Here is a 19,810-nt window from a genome sequence, read left to right as displayed (position 1 = left end):
AAATAGTAATTTTCTTAGATTGGATTGATTTGGGGACCATCAAGTTTTTGGCACTGACTTTTGAATAAAATGAATGATCAGGCAAGACAGTGCCATATGAAATTTTTAAAAAAGAAATTACCTATGGTTCTGAAGATAATTTCAAGAGAGGAATTTAAGATTTTTCAACAATAATGGTATATTGGAATCCAGGCGCACTTTAAGGGTAACAAATTTAAAGTATGATAATGGCTGCCACAATATTTTGCACACAGTAGGCATTCAATAAATACTCACAGAAAAATTTTAAAGGAAACATTCCCTATACAAGTACTGATAGGATTTCCTAATAATCAGTTTCATCAGAAAATTATGCATAGATATTAGAAATGCAAATTGGTACAGATGCTCTTAAAATAACTTTGTGAAAGCTATGAAGAGCCTTAACGTGTCTACATATTTTGGTCTATGTATTCCAATTTAAGGATTTAACCTAAAGAATTAACTTAAGATGTCGGCCAAGATTTTTTCTTTAAAATTTTTTTTTTCAACGTTTTTTATTTATTTTTGGGACAGAGAGAGACAGAGCATGAACGGGGGAGGGGCAGAGAGAGAGGGAGACACAGAATCGGAAACAGGCTCCAGGCTCCGAGCCATCAGCCCAGAGCCTGACGCGGGGCTCGAACTCACAGACCGCGAGATCGTGACCTGGCTGAAGTCGGACGCTTAACCGACTGCGCCACCCAGGCGCCCCAAGATTTTTTCTTTTAAATGTTCACTATGACATTCATTATTTATGTGTACACATTTGTAAAAAGAAAAGAAAAAACAATAGCAAAACAAAAACCAATAATAGGGGATTCATTAAGTAAAACTGTATGCATATAATAGAATATCATTCAGCTCTGAACATATTATTTTAGAGAATTTTATTTGTGTAAGGAACACTTGAAACACAGACTTTCAAAAGCAAGAGCACAACAAAGACTCCATATACCGCAGAGTAAAAAGTAATCATCTCTGATTTGTGTGACTGTTTACAATTTTCTCCTTATCTTTTGAAAATACTTTATTTTGGGTACATTATTTTTACAAAGACACCTGAGTTAAAGTCAGTAACTAAACATGGGTGGAGTTTTTAGCATGTGTCAGGCAGGGTTCTAACCTTTTTACATATATTATCTCATTTAATTCTTACAAAAATTATTGATACAGAGCTAGTTATCCTATTTAAGAAGTGAGGAAACTGGGGCAGAGAGATGCTGAGTAACTAACCCCACATCACCTTCCAAGTAAATATCTGAGCTGGGTTTCAAACCAAATCATGTGATTCCAGACCTCCTACTCTTTCCTGCCATAGTATATTCTCCTTATCACACGGGCTGCTTAGTGATGTGCCTGAATACATTAAGGTCATGGAGCAAGCCATCTCTGACAACTGTGATCCTTGTCTACGAAGTTTTATAACCCTACTGGTGATCTGGCTTATGATTCTGATGACGTGTTCAGTGTGCTTTACTCTCTCTATAACCAATTTTCATGAATGTGTTACTTCTTCATCCTGAGAACACAAAGGTTATTGAACAGAGAGGGACATTACATCCATTTGCATCCACTTTGTGACCATCCACGCATAGTATATCAAGCACTGAACTAAAGTTGAGAATAATTAGCTGGTTAGAGCTCTCTCTACCACAAATTTAACACTACCTTGGAGGGGTATCTGCTTTTAATTAAAGCTATTTCTTGACCATAAGAAAAGAGCACTACTTTAAGAGCAGGGAGACTCAGATTGTTTCTCGCTAAAATTGCTCCTTAGCCATTAGGGCCTGCGACAATCAAAGACAGCACAGTAATTTCATTGGTTTCGGAAGTTCCTGTTAAATTCACTGGCAAACGTGTCCGCAAAACCACAGCCGCTAAAATTTTAGAGGTGTGAGTCAGTCACGATAATAAAAATAGAGAGTATTATAATGATTGTATCAGGTAGGAAGACACAAATATACTTTTACTATGGATGAAAGCTATCAATAGACACTTTTGTTACTGATTCTGTTTAAATGCCCTCTGAAAACTTAGAGTCTAACATAGAGTGGGTTTTTTTCTGGTTATTATTGTTGGGTTTTACAATTACCTATTTATAATCAGATCCCTTTTTTTCCTTTTTTTAAATTTTTTTAATGTTTTTTAATTTATTTTTTGAAGGAGAGAGAGAGAGAGACAGAGCATGAGCAGGGGAGGAGCAGAGAGAGAGGGAGACATAGAATTCGAAGCAGGCTCCAGGCTCTATGCTGTCAGCACAGAGCCCAACGTGGGGCTGGAACTCACGAACCGCAAGATCATGACCTGAGCCGAAGTCAGCCGCTCAACTGACTGAGCCACCCAGGCGCCCTGGGATCCCTTTTTTTATTAATAAACAAAAAGTCGGGAAGACTTGTCACTAGCATGTTACTTACTAGCACGGATTTACTTTATACCTTAAATTTGTTCCTTCTCTCCAGATACCATGTGGGTCTCATATCAAGTACAAGTGAGAACACCCTTGTCCTACAGCTTGTCTGAAGCTTTATTACATATATCGTTGCAAAGCATAATATAAATCAGCATCTTTTTGGCAACAACTCAAAGGCATATGTAGGTATAATGTGTGTGAATACGTTTTATTCCAATTTTCTTTGTTTATAAAGCAGATATTTATTTCTACTAATTCCAGAATAAACAGGTAGGAGTATAATAGATGTAAATAGAAGAAGGTGCATTATGTTCTCATAAACTATGAGTTGACCCACTGCAAGTATATAATGGGTGTATCTCTACATGTTGCATGTAATAATACATACTGGTTTACCATCTAACAGCTCCTATGAAATTTGGTTCTTGAGTACTGTATTTTATACAAGTAAATAAGAAACTTAATGGCAATCATGCAAGAGAAATAACCTAATGTCTAAAGGCACCTTAATTCTATGAACAATTTACAAATAGAAAATTACTACCTTGATTTCTACAAGGTAAAAATATTGTTCCTATCCTTCAAGTATTTTATAAAATGAAACACAAATCAAAGTGGATACAGAACTACTAATGATTGAAATTGCAGTCTTTTCCTTTTTATTTTAGGTATTGATTTTATTGGAAAACAATATCCTATATTGAGACCAAAAACTCTGGGAACTGCTGAGGTTCTAGCCACTGAGACAACAATTGTGTAGGGACCCAAATATCTGTACACATTAGCTTCCATTTATATGGTCCCAAGGGAGATGTAGCAATAGATTAAGCAATATCTTAATGACACAGTGTAGCTGATATATGCCAAGCGCGCGGGGAACATCACATGGTGTTACCTGTACATTCTGCTGAGTAACTTCAAACTAACAGTCAATCCAAACTCAAACATCCAAAAAGAAAAAAAATATTCTTTACTTTAGAATATTTCCAGGTCTAATGACTCTGATTCTTGCCTAATTGATTTCCTTGTGCTAAATTCTATATTGTCCTCCCCTTCACTGATCTATAATTACCTATCACTTCATTAATTAAAATATTTAATTCTTCAAGTATTTTTCTGTTCCATCTGCAGTCTTATGTTTAAGTGAGGACTTGTTTTCGTCTCTTGGAGGTTCATTCATTGTTCATGTGCTTTTGCAATACCTTTTCCCTCTTTTTTTTAAATTGATAAGTAAGCTTCACTTGAGATACTTTTAAGATAAGTCAGTATATATGGAAATGAATTGGCTTATGCCTAGAAATCAATATATTATTCCTTCCACTCCTACAGCCATCTTGAAAATGCTATTGGTTAAATAAAAAGGATACTGATGTATGTTTATAATAGAACAACAGGCATCCATTAGAGAAAAAATCCTCTGTAGGTGGCATGACTGGGGGGAGGGCGGGGAAGACACAGACAGATCTGTGTCATCTGCATACCAAAGAACTTGGCCTATCTGACTGGGATAGTTGTTGCAGAAGAGAATGGGAGAGTATTTAAGGACAGAGCCCTGAGGAGTGTCCACCGGACATCAGCACAAAGAAGGCTGGTGGGGATAGCCTAAGGAGTCATGGTACATTGGAAGCAAACCAAGCATTCCTCTATGCTTGAACAACCAAGACTAAGAGAAAGATAAGGTGAGACAAGGTCGTGGGGTCTCAGGAGAGTATAATGCTGCCAAAGAATTGCTGGAAGTGACTTCGGGGATTTTTTTCTTTAATAAAGACATAACTGGCAACTTTTTGAGTGCCACAGAGTCAACACTATCCTTAAAATCTCACAGATCTATTTCAGCTGCAACTCTACAAGCTCCCTTAAGTCAGAGTAGAAAAATCAATTATTTAATCCATGTGAAAAAAATTAAAAAAAAAAAAACTGCCAATGTGGTTTGACTAGCAAACCACTGGAGTTGTGGTTTGTGCATAATGGATTCCCTCTTCCATTGCCTCTAATCTAATTAATTCCTCATATCCGTCTCCATTCCAGCAGACGTGTTTACTAGCCAAGTTGCATTAAGATGATTTTGAATAGCTTCATTGAAAAAAAATGGATAGGAGGTGGGTAAGTGAAGCAAACAGACAGAAACATCAAATACAAAGTTTTTCATTTCTGTGGGCTGTTTCTTTCTTATTACAAAGGTCTTCAATAGAAAAGCAATCTCTACTTTTCTGAGACACCATGCATATAGAGCATGGCTAAAATACAGTGGGCTATACCACATTTCCTAACTATTACACCTGCATAATTATTCATAGTGCCCCCTTTTACTCAAAAAGTGCTCTGATTTGGGCAATAAAATTATATGGTTCCCATAGATATGTTGTGACAGGAATGCCAATTTACATAAGACATTGAAACAAACTTGATGTGATCCCTTTAACAGATCAATACAGTGGACGTATATAATTTTGCAAGTTCGGAACTGATCAAGGTTTCCTAAGAAAGGATTTAAGTTTCTCTTGTTTTTTATATTATTTGTTGTCTTTCAACATGCTTCTTTTTAATACAAAGCTATGTTAAGAAAACTAAGACAAAGGGGCTCCCAGGTGGCTCAGTAGGTTCGGCGTCTGACTCTTGATTTCTGCTCAGGTTTTGATCTCATGGTTCATGAGATTGAGCCTCATGAAGGACGGTCTCTCTCCCTCTCTCTCTGCCCCTCCCACTCCTCCCTGTCTCTCACAAGTAAATAAATAAACTCAAAAAAAGAAAACTAAGTCATGGAGTGACTTAAAAATGAAAAGAAATACAAATCAAGTCTCCTCATGCTTGACTATAAATCTTACTCAGTGTTATGTAAATTTTTTTCAGCGTTTTGTCTCACGAGAACAGGAACCATTTTTGAGATAGAGGAAAACATAGATCATTTACTTCAACTCCTTGATTCTACTTTCAAGAAAACCAAAGCTCAGGGAAATGAAATGACTTGCCCAATGTCACAGGTCTGGTTAGTGCAGAGCTAGGTCTGAAGACCTGGTCCAAACACTGCTTAGTTTGCATTTCATTCTGTCTCCTGCATTAGACTCCTCATTTATTTTATTACTGATGATGCTCCTGGCAGGGAGACAGTCCTCAATATCTAGCTTTGCCCTAAGCCTTACATTTTCCAATAGGGAAAGGTAGAAAAACCAAAGGATCCCACACAAAAATTTTCACTTACCAACTTTTCTGACAGGGGGCGAAGCAAGGTAGTGTCTGTAAATCAGCATTGTAAAATCTCTTAGACTGCTGATATTTGACTGTTCTTTTGTTAAATTTTTTAGGTTTCTTTATTGTTGACAGAGAGAGAAAAAGAGAGAGCGCACAGACAGGGAAGGGGCAGAGACACAGGGAGACACAGAGTCCGAAGCAGGCTCCAGACTGAGCTGTCAGCACAGAGCCTGCCACGGGGCTTGAACTCACAAACTGTGAGATCATGACCTGAGCCAAAGTCGTAGCTTAACCCACTGAGCCACCCAGGTGCCCCTGACTGCTTCTCGAAATAAAGCGAGCTCTGTGTCTTGTCCCTGATTTCAATGCAACAGACTTTAATGTTTTTTAAGTTTTATTTTATTTTTGAGAGATAGAATGAGCAGGGAAGGGACAGAAAGAAAGGGAGAGAGAATCCCAAGCAAGCTCCATGCTGTCAGCACAGAACCCTCCCCCCGCCACCAACACGGGGCTCGATCTCATCAACAGTGACATCATGACTTGAGCTGAAATCAAGAGTCAGACCCTTAACTGACTGAGCCACCCAGGTAGCCCAATGCAACAGACTTTAATACAAAAGAACAGTAGGGACTTTGGGAAAACTGGCTCACGAAACATCACTGGGAATTCTGAGTTTAAGAAAAACATAGTCAAGATTTATTTCTTAACATTCAGTGTAATAAAAAGTTTAATTTGTTCTAAAGCAAGTGTTAGGATTAGTTTAGCCAAAGAATTTAAAGGTAAAATTTTAAAAATACAAATGTGTTTAGAGCAATATACTTGTTAAAACAAAACTACTGTAGTACAAAAACCATTTTAAGTGCTTTTATTTCCTTTATGTACCATGTTAGATACTGAGTTGAATCAGAATGTGCATTTGAATCAGGGAAATATATTTATTTACTGAATTTATATTATCAATAAATTCAAGGAGAAGCAATTGCACTAATTGGATTTTAACACACTGAAATTTCTTGCATGAAGGTTTAATACATATTTGATGACCCCATCTGTCCTACACCTAAACAAATTTAGATGAAACATGTTTGTTTAGAAATTATTTTCCATCAAGGAACCAGTCAACATGATGTGACTAACCAAAAGGGTCATAATTGTAAAAAAAAAAAAATTTATTGTATTTCCAGACAGCTCAAATGATATTTCCACATATTTTTCACAATTACCAAGAGGATTTAGTTCTTTATAACAAACATGTCCTCAGATCATTTTAAAAAGAAGAAAAAGAAAGGAAAGAAGACAGGAATTAAAGTAGTACAATTACAGACCAGAGTTACTGAACTCCCCTGACATTGTATATACCTCTCTATCATCAGAATTTTATCACTTTGTAAAATCGCATTTCTTTTTTTTTTTCCCACTAAATGTTAAGCTTGAATAAAAGGGACTCTCTTGATATTCTTCACATCTCTAGGTTAAGCACAAACAAGCCACAATTAAGAAGTTAATATATTTGTGGGGTGCCTGGGTGGCTCAGTTGGTGAAGCATCTGTCTGTTGATTTCAGCTCAGGTCATGATCTCACTGTTTCGTGAGTTCGAGTCCGGCATCGGGATCTACACAGACAGTGTGGAGCCTGCTTGGGATTCTCTCTCTCTGCCTCTCTCTGCCCCTCCCCAGCTCATGTTCTGTCCCTCTCAAAATAAGTTTTACAAATTCAAAAAAGAAGTTAATATATTTGTGCTGAATTAACTGATTGATTAATACATGGATGGATGTTGAATCATGGTTGGTGAGGAATAAAGATAAGTTTAGACAGTAAGGATAACAGTAGCATGTCAGGTGAGATGAGGATCCATGGGCAAGCTGCTAATGGAACTGGCTTCTTTCAAGGCAGCATCGACATTGAGGGAAAAGGAACCACTCAAGTCCGCACCTGTTTGTTGTGGGTTAGGAGTAAGAACGTGATCCAGGCAGCGTCGCAGGAGGAATTTCATTTCCTAGCAGCCGTAACAGAAGTGAACATCCCACTACTTCGACACAGCATATGATTATTCTTACTATTTCAATCGTAACTCTCCCCCAACTCTAATCCTGAATAATTTGATGTGTCTTATAAACACTTCTCAGGCATATTTACATCATCATCATAGATATTCCTCTGAGTCAAGGAGATGCAGGACGTAGTTTTGCCCTCCTTGGACAAACAATTTAATCCAGGTGGAAACCTGTAAAATACTCTTCAAAAGGATCACAAGGCAAATAAGATGTGATAAAAGGGGCTGAGTGGGTGCCCAGCCAGGAAGCTTCTCCTGAGTCGGCCTTGCTGGTAGCAAAGGTAAGAGCCACAGGCTAAGTCCTAGACCCAACAACTTCCACTTGGGAGTCAAGATCACTGGAGGAGGTGTCAACGCACTTAGTTTCCAGTTTGGGCTCTGCCACTTAGAACAATTCATTTAACTCTTTGAACTTGAATTTCCCATCTATCAAGGTCTTTGATGCTTCCTTCTTTCTTTCTGCTGTCTAATAAAAAACCATTTGTTGAGCTCCTATTAGGTATTAATCACTGCGGCACTCCTGTGCCCTAAAATAGATGTGCTAATGCTAATGCCTCTTTGAAGATCAAAGAGACGAGATGTGCAGGAACCTTGTAAATAGCACAGTGTTATATAAAAGGAAAAAGCCTTATCTCTGACCCCTCCCATGTTCCCTATCAGCTTTAACACCCTGGGTTCCACATTCTATCTTGTTTCCCTCCCTTCCTTACCAAAATGATGATTGCATTGATGAGGCACACTCTGGAGAGCATCTTGTTATGATTTTGATCACTTTCTATAGCTGTCATTTTTACTAGGCTATTCAAAGAAAACCAAACACCTTAGAGTGCCCCTACTTTAAATGTGAGCACGCACACAAATACACACTCATGCACACCATATACAGAATCACAAAATACAACAACGTGCTTTTTTTTTTTTTTAAGAAAAGAAAGATAAGAAAAGAAGCACCCTGTGCCTAATTCCCAGCAAGACTAGATTAGATTTGTGTAAACAATCATCTGGAAAGTAACTAAAAGCAACAACAGTAACAACTAACACTTACTGAGTCCTTACTATAGGGCAGGTACTGGCTAACTGGATGTAACTTTTTATAATAGGCGCTATTACCCTCATTCCGTAAATGATGGAACTGAAATGGAACGAGGTTAAATATTTATGCATTTATTAGTTTATGAGTGAGAGGAAGGATTTAAACCCATGCTAGTCTGCCCCCAAAGCCTGCGCTCTCAATCATTAATGTTGCTGCAGAAGATGCCTCTGGGTGGCCACAATGTCACGAAACCCACCCGCTAAATGAAATGCTAAGCAGGACTTCATAAGGTTGTCATTTGGGTCCACAATGAATGTGTACCATTCACTCTAATTCTGTGGGCAGGTTTGAGAGGCAACAAATTTAAAATGAACATGATTAGAATTAGGCACACTGATAGCCTCACTGAGAAAAGGAAAAACATATTTTCAATATATACGTAATATATATGTAATATACTATATGTATATATGTAATATACATGTAATAAATATACAGAGAGAGCACATGCAAGGACTCACAACTCAGCAGAGCAGAAGACTGGAAAACTTTACTGTAGGGCCCGAGACCCAGATCCACCTCAAAATATCTCAAAGGCTTCACATGCAGGAAGGAGTCATTAGGTTAATACCCAAATAAAACCAGATCAATTTAAGAGAATACAATATACAAGGATTACGGAAATCATGGAAATTAGGAAAGATGTTCCTTTCTTGAAAGAATTCAAACCTATAGAAGATGCTTCAGTTATTCAAACAACTAAGTTTTGCAGGATATTTTAGCCCTAGATATTGCCAGGTTTCCATCCAGATGAGGACTTCATATTATACTATTTACCTTATCATTTTATTATATTTATTTTTATATTTTTATCTATACACGTTTGTATTGATTGTGTTATGAATACATTGTATGAATACTGTTAATAATCTACCGTTCGATTGGACTATGTGTAGGTCAGATGAATCATTTCCTTGGAATATATGAGTTTAAAGCAACCCAGGTTTCATCCACCTAGAGTTCTTTTTTCCATATTAACACACAGCTTAAAAAGACTCCCTGCAGCTTTCTGTCTTTCCTTGCTAATCTATGTGTCCTCCTTCAACACCCTATCAGGATATTCTGAGATGCTAGCCTACCTGAGTCTGAGACCCCGAAGGCACTAAGCCCCAGTCAATTCCTGGCTAGGAAGCTATGATGTCTCTAATAGCCTTGCTTGTTCATGCTCAGTAAAGTCCTATCTTTTAGAGGAAGGACTCAGATTGAGCAACATAACTTCCCTTGATAAGGCACAGGATTAGGAAGCAGTGGAAGACAGGTGAAACCAATGCTGGTACATTTCCTTACCTGACATCCCTGTGAGTTCATCACTGCTATCAACAAAGGCTCAGATTTGAGCCTTTCCCGGTTCCCGGTTCCCGGTATCTATTGTTCCCGGTATCTATTGTTCTGGTCTCCATTAAAGAGGGAAGCCAAACGGGGACAGGAGACCCCCGGGGTGGAGACTGGGAGGGAGAAGACTCTTCTGGGGAAGAGCAGGCACAGAGTGGGTTGCCGCTGTCAGAGGTGGCCGGTAGGGATGCTGGCAGCTCATTATCATTTGCTCTCAGCCTAAACACGGCAGCAGAGCCCCATCAGTGCTAAGAGCACTTGAGAGGATGATGCCAAGGAGGGCACGGTGGTAACGAAACATCCGCACTGGTGTTTGACTGAATATCTGCACCTCCACCTCCAGGAGAGCAAAAGACACGAGGTTCTCTAGGGCAGGGGCCATGTTGGAGTCACCGATGTCGTTTCACAATCTTGCCAGGAAACGTGACACGGAACAGGTGCTCCTAAAACATTTGTTGCAAGCAGGAATCAGTGGAAAGGTACCAGCCCTATCCATTCTATCAAACCTAGGAAGATTCCACAAGCTTCCTCTGGCTCCTCAAACATACTCAGGCAGTTGTAAGTACATTTGATTTCAAGGACAAAGTTGCTGTCTATTTTTAATAAAGAAGCAGCTTGAGTGAATCCCTTGTCTATTTTCTTACTCTCTTATTGCCTTTTGTTTGCTTGAGCAAGAATCTGGACTAATTTCAGGCTTCACTTCATTTTAGTAATAACTGAAATCTAATCAGGGCTGCATATTCGTTGCCTGTGTCTCTGTCCCTCTGCCTGCCCCCTCTTCTTCCCTCCTCCCTTTCTCTGCCTATCCCTCCCTTTTGTACACTGGGAGCCTCCACTCTCTCTCTCTCCCTCTTTCTTTCCCACTATCCAACGTCCTCCTCTTCCCTCTGACCTTAGGTACCTCTCTGCCTCTCTCTCTTTCCTTCTTCTCTGTCCCTCTCCTTCCCCTCCTTCCACTCTATCTCCCTGCTTCCTTCCCTTTCTCTGTTTCTGCCTCTATCACAACCACCATTCTGTCTCCAACTGCCCTCCCTCCCTACCTCCCTCTGACACCTCCCCCTTGCCCCATTTTTGGTCCCCAATCTGCCCCCTCTGACTCCTCTCTCTCTGCCTCCTCTCTCTCTCCCTCTTTCAGCTGATAGGCAGAACTCACACTCAGAGATACACACATTGAACTAAATAGCTCATTTAAAAAACTGTGTCAAGTTAATATTATAACATTTAGTGTGTGAGAATGAAAGCTGTCCTCTGGGAATTGTTTTTGTTTTATCATGCCCTAAAATTTAATCTCTATATAAACAGGACTTAATTTCACTTTCCCACCTTTATCTCTGTAAATAATGTGTGTGTGTGTGTGTGTGTGTGTGTGCGTGCGCGCGTGTGTGTGTGCCAGAGAAAAGTTCTCTGTTGAGAGGGAACATTTGGAGGCTTCTGTTAAAGGTTATAATCAATTACATTTATAAACATATTGACAACAAGCATCCTCTGGTCCTGCCTCTCTGTTGTCATTAATTCACACTGTCTTGTAATATATATATAGAAAAAAAAAAAAGACCAAGAAACTACTATTTTAAGTATAGAGAAAAGCTACATTCATTGTTCAGCCATATAAGGAAGTTAAACAGTAGAGGGCCAGGGCAGACAATGACAGAAAGCTACTAATAAAGACGTTTCGTTTTTATTTAGGAACGAAGGAAAAATAAAAGAGACAGAAGACTAGATAGTCATTGAACAGGTCAGGTACCTGGAGGGCTTATAACATCAGAGTTTTTCTTGCTTTTCAGACTCAGTCTGATCACGGATCTTTTAGGTTAATGGAGAGTGGGGGTGGGGTGCAGTGTGGTTAATGCATGTTCAAGAATTCCAGAAAGATAAATGACTACTGTGTTTTCTCCATTCTGAGCTGCGTTGAAGGGACGTTGTAGTCAGGGTCAAGGCACAACAAGCCCCCTGCGTGTCCATTCTCGCCTATGAAAGCCATTCAAGAGGAGAACAGTCCCTGAGGCAGCAACACAGATCTTACCCTCAGGCAGTCCTACCGGTAAATTCTGGATCCAGCCTTCTTAGCTGTGTGACCCTGAGAAAGTGAGTACTCTCTCTAAGCCTCAATTTCTCCACCTGTAAAATGAGTATAGAAGCATCGAGCTGATGCAGGCGCTGTGAAGATTAAATCCAAAGCACATCGTAAGAAACACAGCGCGAAATCTGGTTCTCAGCACATCTTATAACACTGCCGTCCCCATCATCCCCACCTCTGCCTACATCATCCTTACTTTCCAGCGAGATGAGCGTAAGCAACTTCCTGAGAATCACAAAGCTCGTAGGGGACCAAGATAGAGCTCAAACTCGGGTCTGGAATCTCAGTTGAGGACTCATCCCAAGTCCATCTTTATCTCAGGAAGTCTAACGTGGAAAAGTGGAGTGCTCTTGGTGTCAAGGGTCATCACAGGGCTTCAAGAGTACCCAGAATTCCAGATATCTCATGCCTAAGCCTACCGGAAATAAAATATCCTAGGCTGCTTCCTTAATATCTGAATCACCAGGTGTAGGAAATTTCCCTGGTTGCTCTGTTATCATGAGCACCAGCCTGAAAGGCCAGGGACCAGAGTTCTGCGTTTGGCTCTGCTTTTGCCCCCTGCCTCCATATCTTCAAGTGTCACCAAAGAACACAATGTCTATTTCCCTATCTGACCCCGTGGAGACATTGCAAGAGGGAAAGAAAATGTCATCTAGAGCCCAAATCCTCAGGAGAAAGGCAGGAAATGAAAAGGCATTGTTTATTTCGCCTGGCTCTGCAGTGAGACAGCTGTATGGGCCTGTGAATAAAAAAAAAAAAAAAAAAAAAAAAAAATGAGCCCTGGCTGGCTCAACCTTTGGCAAATAGATGGGTATTACGTGGGCAGGAGGCTGAGCCAGGAGAGGAAGCAAAGGAGGAGATTTCCTTTAATTCTGCCCATATTGTTGACTGCTTGTTTTCCCTCCCAGGACCTGCTGGACTTCCCCGCTGCCAGAGCACAAAGTACAAGGCAGTGTGGGAAGCCAGCAGCTAAAGCACCAGCTGCCGCAGCTGCTTGCCTGCTCCGTCAACACCTTCCACAGGGCTCCCCTCAGCGGGCTCACCCTGAGCAGCTACAAAGATCATTGCTAGTGCCACTGACTCACCTTACATTTGGCTGTCCTCTCTTCCCCTCCTGCCACCTGGCCCAAAGCGACTTCTCTTCTATCCTTGCAAGGATAACGCTTAAGACTTGCATGGCCTGTCCAACGTAATAGGGGCCTAACAGCTTTCACATCCCCAAGACTGCAGGTCCAGTGAGCAGGTATCAGTATCCATGACCGAACATGAAGGAGACATTTTATGGGAACACGTCTATGGTTCTCAAGATACTGCAACCCATAGGCAAGTGTCTACACCTCAGCGAACAAGGACAGAGCAATGTAACAACAAATAACCCCATTATAGGTGTTATACCCTCAAGGTTGCTCCATTCAAAAGAATTAAGCTCACTGAAGTTCTTTCCCTGGGTTACCAGTGTCCGAAGGAAGGAAGGAAAAGAAAAAAAGAAAGAAAGAAAGAAAGAAAGAAAGAAAGAAAGAAAGAGAGAAAGAAAGAGAAAGAAAGAAAGAAAGAAAGAAAGAAAGAAAGAAAGAAAGAAAGAAAGTCTCTTCCCATTTCACAATGTGGTATAAAATCTTCTCAGGTTTTACCAAGATGGTGGCTATATGCTGCTAATTCTGAAAAAATGCGGCTAGAGTGGGAGGTACATGGGTTAAGGGCTGCTCAAGGAGGTAGAGGATTAAAATAAGTCAAAACCATTCATAGACACCAAGGACTAATTCACAAAGTGCAAAATAAAATACTGACAACATTTTGGTAGAAATCTTGTGAATTTTCCTTAGAAACACAAGAGGCAATGTGGTACGGGACGGGGCGGTGGGGGGGGGGGGGGGGGGGAGGCAAGCTCATAAGCTTTTTTTTTTTTTAAATAGAGCAGTTCTTTTATTTATATTTTTAACTTAAGTTTTTATTTTATTGTACTGAAAAAATCTTGAGATCTACTCTCTTAACAGATTTTAAGTGCACGATACAATATTGTTAACTATAGGCACAATGTTTTATGGTAGTTCTCTAGAAGGTATTCATGTTGCATTATTGAAACTTTATACCTATTTATCAGCAGCTCCCCTCTCCCCCCCCCACCCCTTGCCCCTGGCAACCACAACTGTGCTATTTCCAGGACTGACAATTTTAGGTATTTCAAATAAGTAGAATCATGAGGTATTTGTTCTTCTATGACTGGCTTAAAGGGATATATGTTCAGATTAATTTAAATAACTTCGTAATGATTTTAAATCCCATTAAAGAAAATAAATGTCCACTGAGTTTTTCATTCAGTTTGATAACCATGCTGCCTGTTTAGTGAAATTTTCCATACTTTCAGATTTACCAAGATACTACTCCATCTTAAAAAAACACATTTTTCTCTCCAGTTATGCTTTCTGTCCTTCAAAAGCAAATGCAAATATTTTGTCCAAAATTAAGACTTCTCCTACAGCTTACACCATGCCTTCATAATGATGTCTGACTTATCAAACATGAGTTATCTCGTTATCTCCCATTTTAGAGTATCAGGAGTGTATTTCTTCTGTTTTCTTCGTAGTAACTCACCCAGTGCTGGGCACAAATCAGTAGCTTATTATGCATGTACAGATTGATTGATATATACATTCTTTTCTAGCCTTAACCAAGTGAAGGAATCATCCCCCTGTGGAATGGCCTTGAATGATGATTCAGAAACGAGTCCATACTTGAAACACTTCAGTGTGTCTGAACTATGAAATTTCCTCATTTGGTAAGATAAAATTTATTTACATAACTATATTATAACCCTAAACTCTAATTAGTAGCGGGAAAATGAGATGACAACAGTAAACATGGAAATCTGGTAAACAACCCTGCTTCACATATCAATTTAGGCTCCTGGCAATAGCGAATGGGAAGTCGAAAACTTTTTTGGCGCTTACCCTGTCTTATATTTGTAATAGTTGTGCATACATGAAAACATGCGTTTGTAAAAGCACTTCTTGTAGTTTTAATTTAGATTTGCAGATGATACAATATGTGGTGTGGAGCTAAGAAGAGATAAATATTCCAGTCTGAAAAGATAATCCACCAAAGCAGAAATCCATTAAAATCCTTAAATTATTCCATCTAAATTTCTTTTTTTAGTATATTACCTTGGACGATTTTATGTCAACATAAAATACCACGCTTCTATCATTTTCATAGGTTAAATGTAGCAAATAAAATTCTTCTTCCATAAAGTAAATCTTGAGTGTGTTGGATTCAAATATATGCCAATGGCCTTTCTTGCCTAACATTATTTTCTATAGTATTTTTCATCATTTCTGATTCCCCCAAACACACATAATTATTCTTCTGTTCTGACCACTTCAGGCTTTCTTACCATTTTTGCCTCATCTCTTTTTTTACAGCTGGCTGTTTTCTTGTATTACATATTTGTTCTACTCTCAAAATTGAATTGCCATCTCATAGAGCTAGGTCTTTACTCCCCGGAATTCTATAGAGCAAGAGAAGAACACTGGTGATATAAGTAGCAAAAACAAAGTATTTACTTTCCCTGGAATATAATAAGAAGAATGCCACAGACCCTATATAATAACAAAATTTCATTTCTTTTCTATTTCTTTTTCCAAAAACAGGAATATAAATATTTAGTGCCAAGAAAGCTATATTTGTTGAGATGTCTTGCATATTGTATTTCCTAAGGCGAATGGCGTTACAATCACACTTGAAAATGTACTAGTTGTTAAAACAAAATTAAGTTTGGACAGACCCATTGTTTAATAAATTATGCTGTGGCTAGGAACCCCCACTAAACTGATTTGCTAAGCAATATGTTACACAAAATCTCCAACCTACATACCTTGTCCTTCAACTCTGCATCTTAAATATATAATAGTAAGTGCTCATGACCTTTGAGTCATTCTCCAAAAATATTCTTGGGTTACGACTAAGTCATTGAACATGATTTGTATCTACGTTACTTAATTAACCTTAACATTTTACAGAACAGTCAAGCTAACGTTGGACTTTGGAAGACCAAACAACATTTTGTAATAAGTATTTCCATTAAACTAGCATCATTAAAAAACGGCCATTAGCAGCACTTCAAATTTGTGGATATCACCTACCAAACCACAAATCAAATTAGCATGTTCTTCATTCTTTATTAGCTGTTAACATTAGACAGAATTCCCTGTTAAAAGTCAAGATTAGCTGGCATGGGTTTAGTATTTGTCATTGATCAAGTTTATACAAAAGCACGTGCTAAATGTTAATTATATCTATCAATGGGTCTTTGCACTGTAATTGTAAAATGTCTTGCCGAGAATACATTTTATTTAAGACTACAAGCACCACTCATCACGTATCAGTATCTTTGTCAGATACATATTTTGATCTTAAGCAAGGCCAAATTGAAATAATTCAACTCATTTATATAAACATGTGAATGAATAGTTACAGATATGCTTATATCATCAATTTAAATGACTTCTACAAAAATAAGGTCAAAGATTAGGAATCTATCTTGATCTTGAAACCAAGTAATCAATAAAGTTGGCTGCCTTTTGATCTCCATCCTTGATCACATTGGATCCAAGGCAGAAATGGTTACCTTGGTTAATGGCTTCTTAAAATAGGTAAGTTTGTTTTTTGCTTTGTTTTTGTTTTTTTTTTTTTTAAGGCAAGGAAGATTTTATTTAAGACTACTGCAAAAGAGGAGATTAAACTCAATTCTATAGAAACAAAAGGTTGGAGAATTTTCAGTGCTGAGTGAAATCGCAAAAAAGTATTAAAGGACAGGAGGGGAATATAATCCAGGCTTTTCCAAGAATCTCTTTACGGTGTTCTGGAAAGAATCATAAATTCTGACTTCATGCACAGCATTAAACAAAGACAAAGATTTTTTAAGTGGTTAATAAAGTTCAGTGGAATCAACAGTCCTACCTATATATCGCAGGTTTCTAAGAAAGTCACCTCTCAAGATTAACTGTATAATTGGATGAGTTATCAATACATTCTTTAAGAGAAACTGGGTTGAGTCCATATCGTTCACCTTCACTGCCTGATGATAAGCTCTGTGGCTTGGATCTGATAGTGTGGATCTGGCATTAGGAACAACACCTGCGTGGCTCAGTGGGTTAAGTGTCTGACTCCTGATATTGTTTCAGGTCATGACCTTGTAGTCATGTGATCGAGCCTTGCATCTGGCTCACGCTGAGCATGGAGACTGCTTAGGATTCTCTCTTACCCTCTGCCCCTTCCCTGATTGTTCATTCGTTCCCTCTCTCTCTCTCAAAATAAATAAATAAAATTAAAAAAAAAAAAAAAAGAAACAACTTCCAGAGGAAAAAATGATCCACTTAAAAAAAAAAAAAAAAAAGAAGAAGGGATCATTGATGATATTATGTTTTTCTAGAAACACTTGTTGAAATCCTTGGTGCCTAGCTGAAAGCTAAGCCCCAGTCACCTAAACAAATTTATTTAAGCAAGAGCTATATTAAAAGCATTCTACAAAACTTGTCAGTAATAACTCCATAATGTCAGGATGAAGACTCTTTAAAATTAAAACTCTAGAAAAAAGAAAAAAAATTGAGGACCATAATTTTATTCTACTGATAAATAAAATGTTTGCCATTTCTAAAATTTCGTATTTCAACTTAGTGACTAAAATATAGTAAGAGTTTTATTAAACTAGGAACTAGTGATTGATCTAGAATACTCCAAAGAATACATACACAGAGATAGTATGCCAATAATTCTACCCGTTCTTACCAATTTTCACAAGATATCTAAATTTCTAAAGCTGGAATTTGGCAATATTCCTTCCTTAGCAAGAATTAAATCAATTTAATAGCATAGGGCAAATGTTTTAAATGGAGCTTGGCAGACTAAGCTATTCCATCAAATCAATGTCAGTTGTTTTTTGTTTATTTGTTTGTTTGTTTTCCCTTCTTCTTCGTCTTCTACACTGTGCCCAAAAGAAGGTTTATGGTTTGGTCAAAGTCCTGAACGGCAGAATAGAGAAGGAAAGACCGCCTCTCAAATAAAGAAGTACAGATCCATTATTAACAAAAATCAAGACGTTTCCAGGAGAAAACATCCTAAGTAAAATGAATAAACAAAACAAAACAAAACAAAACACCCATTTGGTCATATTTAAGGGCTACCTTGTGAGTTCACTTAATAATATTCAATATTACTTTAGTGACATGTAATATACTTTTATATAGATCACAAGTGCTATCTAATACAAGAGGGTTCAATAACTGAAATGATTAAAAAATATAATGAGAAAAAATTCCTACCAAAGGAATAAAGTTTATGAGCTAATGTGGGCAGGATCACATTCAATGCAAGGCCTCTGGGAAAATCCTTCCTTAAGTATGCAAGGTATTCATTTGCTTCTATATTACTATCTTTCAGTAAAATACATGTCCCAACAAAACACATCCCAATAAGGGGAGTATTAGCAATATGAGAACCAACATAAAATAAATATTCATCCGAAGTTACCCCCCGACACACATGCATCTGCAGATGGATATTATAATCTCTGCTTTGCTTGATTCCATCATGATACCACACTCAGTAACTGTCCATCTTTATAATATAACATCAAAGAGATGTAAAGACATTGGAAGGCATCTTCAGGAATATCTGTTCCCTCTGCCCATCTTCCCCTGCCCCCTCACCCTCACTCTACACTTTTAGCAGGAGAATGTAGTTTTGGAGAGAACATACTTGGCATTTGACATATCACATAACATTTACACAAGAGTTAACCATTTTTAGAACAAACTGTATTACATATTTTTTCCTGGAAATTCAACCAACATAATCATTCATTTTAATACCCTTTGTTGTCCTGCAGATATTACAGTTTCCTCCCTTCCCTCCTTCCTTCCTTCCTTCCTTCCTTCCTTCCTTCCTTCCAGTTTGGACATTGCTCATTGACTCAAACTTTCTGCTTTGCATTTGGTGAGTGCAATGCCCCCTCCTAGGTAAGGAAGGAGAAATAGCTCTAAATAGCAGCTGTCAATGGAAGAATCATCACACAACCAGGCACTCGGTGTTACGACATTGGCAAGTGTCACTGTAAAGTGTCAATAGGAAGAGTAAATTGTTCCCAATCCTTTTCCCTAACCTGTTCCTTGTCAAAGAGGATGCTTGAACAGAACCTTATTCTCTCTCCGTCACTATTATCAGTAGGGTAAAAGGGTTCACTTAATCATGGAAAGTAAAATCAGACTAGAACTAAATAAGAGCTATATGATTTTTCCCACGTTGGCATAAAACTAAAAAAAGCAGAATTGGTCATGAAGTCATAACTAAGCATTAGCATGTAAGCAGAAACATGATCTTATATTGTCACAGAAACACAGTATCAGATACAAGCAGCAAAAAAAATGTTCCAGTCAAGCCCTGGTAGCCAGGAAATTCTTTTCAAAGGTGTTTCCTTTTTGGGCTTTCCCAATTTGTACTCAGTAAAGAAGTTAGGGACCTAATGTGAGGGTTTAAATATTCACTTTCAACAAATAAGTAAGTAAATAAATATCTCCTTTTTTTTTGTATGTATATCATGTGATTGAAAACAGAATGCACACTTTCAACCCATCGTAAGTA

The 19,810-nt window shown here is 38.3% G+C and overlaps 1 protein-coding gene across 2 annotated transcripts in view; it reads right to left on the bottom strand.

Annotated features, from left to right (window-relative positions):
* The window catches only part of SLC8A1 (solute carrier family 8 member A1), a 326,175-nt gene that overhangs the window by 284,792 nt on the left and 21,573 nt on the right, over positions 1-19,810 (bottom strand). The gene's annotated exons all lie outside the window — the stretch shown is intronic.

The sequence above is a fragment of the Panthera leo genome, chromosome A3 (assembly GCF_018350215.1).
Source record: "Panthera leo isolate Ple1 chromosome A3, P.leo_Ple1_pat1.1, whole genome shotgun sequence".
Lineage (NCBI taxonomy): Eukaryota > Metazoa > Chordata > Mammalia > Carnivora > Felidae > Panthera > Panthera leo.
This window is presented reverse-complemented; position numbering and strand designations above follow the sequence as displayed.